Below are 10,225 nucleotides of genomic sequence, written 5' to 3'. Positions count from 1 at the left end.
GTTCCGTTCGTACTCTGGAATCGTCTGTAAGATTTCCGCGGCAGGCTCTTTCAATTCCACGAACAGAGCTGCAACTTTATGTTCAGCATTCCAGTTGTTCACTGCTGCAGTCTTCTCAAACTGTAGCTTAAAGACCTGGAAAGGAACAGAGCCGTCAAAAGATGGAGTTTTTACCTTCGGATTGCTTGCTGAAAGTGCTGGGCGATTTAGTTGCAACTGCTCGATACGTCCTCTCAAAGCATCCACTTCGGCCTCGATTTTTTCGTCAAACTGTAAAATTTTTGTATCCTGGGCCTCTAGCTTCGATGTTACCCTTACCTCCTGTGCCTCCAGCTGCGAGGATATGCGGGACTCCTGTGATTTCAACTGCTCAGCCAACTGAGATGTCATATATGTCTTTTGCTCTTCCAGTTGGGATGCCATATATGTCTTCTGCTCTTTTAGTTGTGGTGACATATTTGTGGATATTTGTGATGACATTTCTGTTATACGTGCTTCTTGCGCTTCCAGTTGGGATGCCAATTTCGACGACATTGATGCTACTGTCGATGTTTGTGCAGATATTGCAGCCAATATCATGTACAAGTCTGTGCTGGTAACTGTCTGCGATGTTTCGTTTTTCTCTTCAATGTTTGTTATCTCCTCGCTACTACTACTACTATCTACTCTTCCACGTTAATTCCCTCTAATTCCATTGCCTCTCGTAGTCGTCCCTGAAGTTCGAGTTTATTGCCGGTTGTATTCAATCACGGCTGTCCAACTCCTTTTTCAGTTGCTGGATCTTCAATTCACTGAACTTTGCCATCTCCTTGTTGTCCTCTGGAATTTATTCAACAATTCCTCTTCTGACACCAATTGTAACGAATTTACTGCAAATCCTCTTATTTGCAACCTACTGCTAAGTTCGAATCACTAAACTGTTGAATAAATAACTCCAATATTTAATAATGCAAAATGGCCTTTATTAAAGTACTTCACAATAAATAACTACTATTTTCAAATAATACTGTAGAATTATCTTCAAAAGTTTCTATATTAAACCAAATAAAAACGCTGACACAGAAACTGTACATTCTCCAATTAAATTTTATTTTTTCTTATTATTTTCTGTCTCGACCCGTCACCGTTCAAAATGAAAACTTTATTGATTTGCGCATCATAACCGAAAAATTATTTCAGCTGAAGTAAATTGATGCCGCTAGCATATATACATATGTATACATAAATAGTTGCAGTAACTAATGTAACATCTACCATGCCTACTATGATATGCAATCTGCTTTCTCACTTTATTGCATGTAGATGATTGATTTCTGTTTCTTTTGCTTGTCACTGCAACATCCATATACATATACATATATATGTACGCATGCTGCAGATTATATAATGTTATATAATAGCAAGACGTATTTCATCATCTATTCTAAGAAATATAAAACTTACATTAGGGAAGGTCGGTTTTATTGAGTAAGAAAATATAAGTTTATGTTACAGTGACTTCAACACACCTCCTCAAAATAAACTAGAAATCTATCTAAATAAAATTCAATATAGATTCATATATCTAATTACAAAAATATAGTTTCAGCAAAAACTTATCTACATATCTTTTCGGTGGCAGGTCGAGTATTCTGGGAAATGGTACAATTGTGGTCCAACATTTGTTGCATGGATTGGGAAAACCCAGTAAAACCCAATCAGACCAACATAATTTAAATTTAATATAAATGATATATAATTAAAATAAGAATGAAAAATACAATGAATTAAGTCTGAGTGCCATGTGAAAATGAAGTTTCATCAAAAATAATGTTTAAATCATCAGTTCAAGTTGATCTCTCAAATCGGCAAATTGTGGTCCAGGCAATGGTTTTGTTAAGATATCAGCCAGCTGTTTACCTGTAGGAATATACTCAAGAATAATTAGTTTTCTTTCAATTGGTTCTCTAGAAAAGTGGTATTTAATATCAATATGTTTAGTTCTTTTATGACAAGTAGGATTATTAGCAATGCTTATACATCCTAGATTATCTTCAAATATTTTTATGGGTTCCTGTAGTTCTAATTTAATACTATTTGCTAGTGACTTTAACCACATAGCCTCTCTCGTGGCCTCAAATAATGCCATATATTCAGCTTCAGTCGATGAAGCTGCAACTGAATTTTGCTTTTTAGTATTCCAACAAATAATACTTGAATCGAACATTTTTAACAAATAACCTGTAGTACTTTTTCTATCGTTTTCATTTCCTGCCCAATCGGAATCAACATAGCCAGTCAAAACATTTTCGAAGTCTACAGTTTTTGTAAAAGTTAACTTTAAGCTAACTGTCCCTTTTAGGTACCTCAAAACCCTTTTAAGACATTGCCATAGTTCTTTATTATTTTTATTTGTATACCTACTTAAAATTCCAACTGAGGTACTTAAATCAGGTCGAGTGCATAGCATTATATACATTAGACATCCAATTACATTTCGACATGGTGCATTATACATTTCGTCTGAATTTATCCCCTCATAGTTCAATCTACTTGGAAGTGGAGTACTAACTGGATTACAGCCATCCATACTGAATTTTTCTACGACTTTTTTTAATATAAGCCGACTGGCTAAGTTCCATTTTATTATCTTCTCTGCTAATTTTTATGCCAATAAAAGACTTGATTTCAGCTAAATCAGTCATTCTGAAGTTACTCATTAAATAGTCTTTAAATCTGGACATTGTTTCTAAATTATAAGTTGATATAACCAAATCATCAACATATAGCAATAAATATATATACTTCCTCTTTTAGTTTGCCATTCAAAAATGCAGTTTTCATATCCATATGATGAACTCTTAGATCAAATTGATTTGATATAGACAAAATAAACCGAAAACTAGAAATTCTTGCTACAGGCGCAAAAGTTTCATCATAGTCAATTAAATACTTTTGTGTGAAACCACGCGCCACAAGCCTAGCTTTGTATTTAACAGGATCACCAAGTTCATCATTCTTGATTGTGAAAACCCATCTACAATCAATGATATTTTTATTTTTCGGATTCTCAATAAGTGTCCATGTTTCATTTAATATATGAGAATCTAACTCTTCTTTAATTGCTTGCTCCCATTGTAATCTGTCATCCCTTTCTTTTATTTCATCGTAACTTTTAGGTATATCAGAAAAGGAGCTTTGTGAGTATAACAATTATCCAAGATTCTATAAGATCTCGGTGGCTTATCTCTTAGCCTCTCACTTCGCCTTACATTGCCATCTTCTTCCATACTCTCATTCAGGAAGTTTGTAGCGCTATCATTTTGAAAATCACCCTGTTCCTCTTCCTTACTTTCATTCTGGAAGTCTGAACCCTCCCTACTTTCATTCTGGACACTAATTTTCATATTTTCATTCTGTGGTTCATTTCGCTGGTCCATACTGTCATTCTGGATAGTCCAATCACTTTCAGGGCGTTCAATTTCCAAAATCTCAGTGTTAATCATGTTAACCTCATCTACAATTACATCTATTGCTACAACAAATTTGTTTTCCTCTAAATTCCGTAGTTTAAAACCATTTGTTTCATAGCCAACAAGTATACATTTAATGGATTTTTCATCAAACTTCCTTTTTCTTGTTTTGTTATGCTTGTATACTGTTGAACCAAAAACTTTCAAATATTTTAAATTTGGTTTTTGACTATGCCACATTTCAAAAGGCGTTTTCTTTTTGTCATATAGAGCATTACTTGGCGTTCTGTTTATTAGATAAGTAGCTGTTAACACAGCTTCTCCCCAAAAACATTTGTCTAATTTTGTTGCACTAATCATAGCCCTAGTCTTTTCAGTTATGGTCCAAATCATACGCTCAGACACCCCATTCAATTGAGGTGTATGCGGAACTGTTAAATGGTAACTTATACCCTTTTCAACACAATATTCTCTCATTTCATTTGATAAGTACTCTCTACCGTTATCTATATACAAATTTACCACTTTTAAATTAAAGTGATTTTCCCTTTTTGCAACAAAATCTTTTAAATGAGAAAACACATCGGACTTATGAGAAATTAATTACGTTACACAGTAATGTGTATATTGTTCAACAAAAATTACATAATAATTTTTACCATCAATTGTAGGAGGCGTGATAGGACCACAAACATCCGAATGTATTATAAACAAAGGTCTTCTAATATATTCCTTATCTTTGAATTTTGAAAATGTTAATCTGGCTTGTTTCCCTTTTATGCAAGATTCACATACTTCAGTATCAATTTTAACGTTATCTAATAATTGTGTATCTTCACACATATTATTTCGCTTTAGTTCTAATAAATTCCCTTTACTAATGTGACCTAATCGTTCATGCCACAATTGGTATGTAGTCTTACTAACTTTATTTGTTATATATACCCTATAACAAATTTCAAACTCAATAACAGGAATATTTACAGTACACATACCTTTATACAATACTTCACCCTCTCTTTGGATTTCCACACCTCCTGACGAAAATACGATCTCCATCCCGGCATTCGTCATCTTATTAACTGATAGTAAGTTTTGTGGAATATTTTCGCAGTATAAAACGTTTTGAAGGGTGATCTTTGGCTGCCAGTCATTTTTCATTTGCATTGTGCCTATCGCTGTCGCATAGATATATGCATCGCTTTTAGCAATTGCTATCTTGATTGGCTCTTCTAACTCAGTACAGTTAAGCAGCAAATTTTTATCATTGACCATGTGGTAAGATGCACCAGAGTCCTAAATAAAAGATATACGTTTTGAATTTTTATTTTTGTAATTTGTTACACTTTTTAGCATGAACGCGAAACCGGTATCAGATTGGACTGCAGCTGTTTGCACTTGCTTAGTTTTATCTTTATTTTGACTATTTTGTTGTCTTTTTAAAAATAAAACAGTCCCTTTTTATATGCCCCATTTTCTTGCAATGATGACACTTTATATTAACTTTTTTATTTGATTTATATTTAAAATTATTTTTAAATTTGTTATGGTTCATATTTGTCTTATATTCACTTTGTTCGGAATTTCCAACAGCTTGCAGAACTTTTAAACTAGTATCTTTATTTGCTAGTTTTAATTTTATTTCGTGATCTAGTAACCGATTTTTCACAAATGCCAAAGTTAGATTTTTTTCTGATAAAGTCTCAACTGCGGTTATAATACCATCATATGAAGAGGGAAGGGTTAGTAATAAAGTGCGAAACTTTATCCATCTCATCAATTTTTGCACCCGAGCCGATTAACTCCGTAACTAAATCATCGAATACGTTAAAATGGTTCATTAAATTTGAGTTTGACTTTAATTTTAATGATAATAGGTGTTTTCGAACCGACAATTGCGAAGCTACACTTTTCCGTTCATATATTTTGTCCAAATTTGTAAAAATTTCTTTTGCAGTACATTCCGTACTAGCAAAGCTTAAAAACGAGTCACTTAAAAATTGAATTATTATGCTTTTTGCGATTCTTTCGGCTTTTGCCCACTGTTCACTTTCCTTTTCCGGTTTTTCGTCATCAATTACGAAAAGCGCATCATTTTCTGCTAACAAAGCTCTAATGCAAAATTTCCAAATAGAAAACTTTTCCCCATCAAAGGGTTTTATGTTTTTCTTTAATTTATCCATATTTTAACGAATCACAATTTCGCAACAGAATTCAGGAATTCACAACACACAGTATGCACTTTTATTTTATTTATTTCTTTTAGTAAATTCACTTTTTATTTTCTTAAACCAAACACCAGATATAGTCACAATTTGTGTCTGGGCCCATAACCTGTAGAATTATCTTCAAAAGCTTCTATATTAAACCAAATAAAAACGCTGACACAGAAACTGTACATTCTCCAATTAAATTTTATTTTTCTTATTATTTTCTGTCTCGACCCGTCACCGTTCAAAATGAAAACTTTATTGATTTGCGCATCATAACCGAAAAATTATTTCAGCTGAAGTAAATTGATGCCGCTAGCATATATACATATGTATACATAAATAGTTGCAGTAACTAATGTAACATCTACCATGCCTACTATGATATGCAATCTGCTTTCTCACTTTATTGCATGTAGATGATTGATTTCTGTTTCTTTTGCTTGTCACTGCAACATCCACATGCATATACATATATATGTACGCATGCTGCAGATTATATAATGTTATATAATAGCAAGACGTATTTCATCATCTATTCTAAGAAATATAAAACTTACATTAGGGAAGGTCGGTTTTATTGAGTAAGAAAATATAAGCTTATGTTACAGTGACTTCAACAAATACTGCTATTGCTCGCTAGATAGCGTCTTAATCGAAACTGATTCTAGCGCCTCTATCTGTCGCTGCCTTTTATTCTCTTTGATTTCCTCGTTCGCATCTTCTAGGCGCTTCTATTTCCAGAATCTACTAGTGGGCCATCAGCTATCAATGCCCCTATTACTGTATACAACTCAACTTAGTTGGGTTGTAATTAAAACAACTCAACATTCAGACAACTCAACTCCTGTTTGGTATTACGAATTACAACTTATTTCAGTTGAATTTAAGTTGAGTTGCCAACTTCAGAAAGTGATGATTTGACAGATAAATGAACAGCTGATCATTTTGTGGAGGAAATTTAAGCATTTACAAAATAAAAGCAAAACGGACATTATATGAAAATATATTTTATAATGGCGAAAATGTTGGTGATTGACATGTCGCGACTACAGAAAATATTAGCGTGATCATTCCAATCCCTTGGAACTACCAAGCACCAAGTAAGAAAATGTCTAAGCGACAAATGATGAGCTTCTCATGAAGTTATTTTGCAGATTTGAAAGGAAAGCATTTTGCTCATTACTAAACAAAATTAAGGACCATTTCCGCAAACGCGTTCGAGGGAAGGCTTTACCCCTATTTTAAATTTATGCGCCTCACTCCGATTCCTTGCTGACGGCAGCTATCAACTATGCTGTGGAAATGATTTTGGTGTTGGACTGGTTTTCGATATCACTAGCAGACCTGGCAGACCCCTGTTCTGCCCTAAATTTGGCCTATCTGCATTTTTTAATAAGCCTTTTCCGCCTAACTCTGCCTTCCCCCACACTTCTTCACTTTTTCCTGATCCTTTTATTCACTCCTCCTTCCGTCTTTTTCGCTTCATCTATCTCCATATTCGTCTCATTCTATTTCTTTCTCAGTATCCTTCTACTTCTCTCTTTTTTCTTCTCATTCTTCTTCATCCCTTATTGCCTGTCCCAGAGGGTGGTATGTATTTTGTTCCAGTCCCAGTCCCAGTCCCACTCCGAGTCTCAGTCCCGGTCATAGTTCTAATCCCAGTCCCAGTCCGTCTCTGGTTAACTTCCCAGAAAAAAGGATCGTAAATACTAATATAGGCAAATTTATATACCAAATTTTCAAATTTTAAATTTTTTCTAAAAAAAATCATAACTCAGGAATGGCTAAACCGATTTGGGATTTAAAAATCAACTAACCATCATCTCTCCTTCCTGTATCTTTCCTAAAAATTTCATGGCAATCTTTCTGTCCGTTCTCGAGTTATGGAGTGACAATCAAAATGTACACTTCTTTTTATATATATAGATTGGGAGCATATTTGTGCGAAGTGGATTAAAACCCAAACAGCAACAATTGTATTTTACTCTAAAACAGGATTCCCAGGAGTAGTGATTAGTATCAATGGGACTCACGTTCGCATAATTTCACCTATTTTGGCTGCATCCGAAGTGCGGCCAGCCTCGTATAACTTCGGAATGTCGCTCCATAAAGTCAAAAAGTAATTCAATGAAATCCTTCGTTTAAACGTTGCTTTTTCTATAAATATGTAAATGTTGATTATTGTTTGATTAAAAAATGTTAAACTACCGGCTTTAAATTTTTTGTTTTTTTCGGTAACGTTTTATGAGGCCGTGCACCATCTAACTCTTATCAAAGGTGATATCAAAAGACGTGTTTCTATCTCCGCTTTTAGGATTCGAAAGCAGAAATTAAAAATTTTATTTCTGTCGAAAAATTATTACAAAAACCCACAAAATGGCCCCAAGAGTGTCCGAAATATGAGGCCCGATCCACAGTTTTTTTGCACAGAACATTATTCTGCGTTGGCGGCCTTTGGCCGCGGTTTGTAAAAATAACCCTGGGTGGGTCCAACGCCTTACTGCATTAGTGTCTAGCAAAATACAACACCCACATATAAATTTGAACCGAAATGATATGACAGAAATTAAATTTTTAATTTTTGATTTTGGATTCTTAAATCGGAGGTCGAAACGTGTCTTTTGATACCAACTTTGAAAATGTTTGTTAAAAATTATGTGGTGAGTCGTCTTGTAAAACATTACATTTTTTCAAAACAACTGCAAAATTGTATGAGACAACTGCTAGTAATCAGTTGTAAGATTTTGACGTCTTTGACAACTACACCAAGACAACGTTGTAAACGGTAATGCCACAAAAACTTGTTAGACTAGACCAAGTGTCGGCAAAAATGTTGTGTGGATGTATTAGTGAGAGCGCTTTGATCGCACGAACCAATTGATTCACTGATCATTCGCTTGTAAAACTGCAACATAGTGTACAAGTACAAGTGTGTTGACTTATCTGTCAAGCATTCTGACAGGCACTCGCTGGATTCGGAATGACAGCGAATTCAAAATGGATACCATTACCGAATGCTCCGAATGATTGAAAAATTGAAAAAGTCCATACGATTGGTAGTCAAAAATGTTGTCGTTGAGACCAAAAATGCGACTCTAGACCTGAGATTTCCATCAGGTGAGCGAGGCTGTTTGTAGTTTTGACGTTTATCGCTTAGTGAACACACTTGGTATAGGTACACTATGAACTGCAACGGCTAAGCACGCAATAAATAATAAATTATTTATGCGCACAATGGCAAGCGAATATTTTATGTTGAACAACGCCTTTGGGTAAATTCAATGGGGTTTGTGCTACAAAACATTTTGCAACAAAAAAATTAAAACTCTTTGAGGAGAGTTGCATTTTTTCATATTAAATTAGTTAAATTAATTCATATTAATAAAATGTATTTACGTAAATACGTGCATACATTTTTCGCTGCGCAACTAGCGATACCAACACTCGATGTTGACACGCCAACTGCTCATTGCAGACTGAACCATTCACTAAACAAAGAGCGCAGGCTATCTGTGTGAGCTGCTCACCATCTTAAGATGTATGAAACGCCGATGCCTGGACTAGACAACTTAACCGACATTTTTTTTGACAGGTTGAGTTGTAATCTGTAATACCAAATTGCGAAATTTCAACCCAACCAGAGTTGAGTTTTAAACGGTAATGGGGACACAAATTTCTCAGCTGTAACTACAATTGCACGATTTTATAGCTTCTCTCATTGCATACTTTCGGGAGTATCTCAGATATATGCACGTGGTTGTGCGTTGCTTCTCAACTGCGTATACGTACATATGTGTAGACATAATGATCGATTCGTTTATGTAGATCCAAGTGACTGTCTGCTTTATTGTTGTTGTGACTTTATTTACTTAGCATCAGACCAGGGATGTGAGTATCAGTTAGTGTCACACATATTCGTCACAATATATATATCTCTATATGTATGAATTATCTATATTTCTTTTCGTACGTTTAATTATTTCTTTTAATCCCTCACACGCCTAGTATGTATATAATATATAATTATGTAATCCAAATTATCTAATGGAAAAAAAACTTTACGTAATAAAAGCTATATCAAGATTGTATTTATGTGTGCAAATGAACAGCCCTCGTATAAGGTAGTAGTTTCTCTAAATGTTGCTTTAAAACCAACATTGTTTACTTGCAACATAAATAAAAAAAGGTGTACCTATAGGTTCCTGCAAAAGATTCGCAAACGAGCTCGCATAGGACTATCGCCAGGAAAACTGGGAAAGTAAAATTTGTTAATGTATCTATATTTGGTGGTTATAAAATATAACTTCGTGTTCTAATTCCTTTTTTTTTTTTGGTTTTAAAATAACTTTTCTGTTTATTTTAAAGAAAGTTTTCGGTTGTTTTGAAAATTTACCATATTTTTAATTGTAGTACTATATAAATTGTAATATGTGTTTTGAGAGCGTAGCTTGTTGAAATATTAGGTTGGAAATTATTTGCTTCATAGTACATAGAGTACCAACATGTTGTTACTTTGTACGACGCACGAAAAATTGGATCTTAAATACAAGCGCGCAATAC

At 34.2% G+C, this 10,225-nt stretch overlaps 1 long non-coding RNA gene across 1 annotated transcript; it reads right to left on the bottom strand.

Moving 5' to 3' along the window:
- Nucleotides 1–1,068: 1,068 nt before the first annotated feature.
- On the bottom strand, nt 1,069–8,460 carry LOC137252088 (uncharacterized). Its single transcript, XR_010953445.1, has 2 exons — nt 4,448–8,460; nt 1,069–1,899 (listed from the first exon to the last, which is right to left on the bottom strand). It is a non-coding gene; the product is annotated as an uncharacterized lncRNA (long non-coding RNA).
- Between the last annotated feature and the right edge of the window lie 1,765 nt (nt 8,461–10,225).

The sequence above is a fragment of the Eurosta solidaginis genome, chromosome 5, assembly GCF_040869045.1.
Source record: "Eurosta solidaginis isolate ZX-2024a chromosome 5, ASM4086904v1, whole genome shotgun sequence".
Lineage (NCBI taxonomy): Eukaryota > Metazoa > Arthropoda > Insecta > Diptera > Tephritidae > Eurosta > Eurosta solidaginis.
This window is presented reverse-complemented; position numbering and strand designations above follow the sequence as displayed.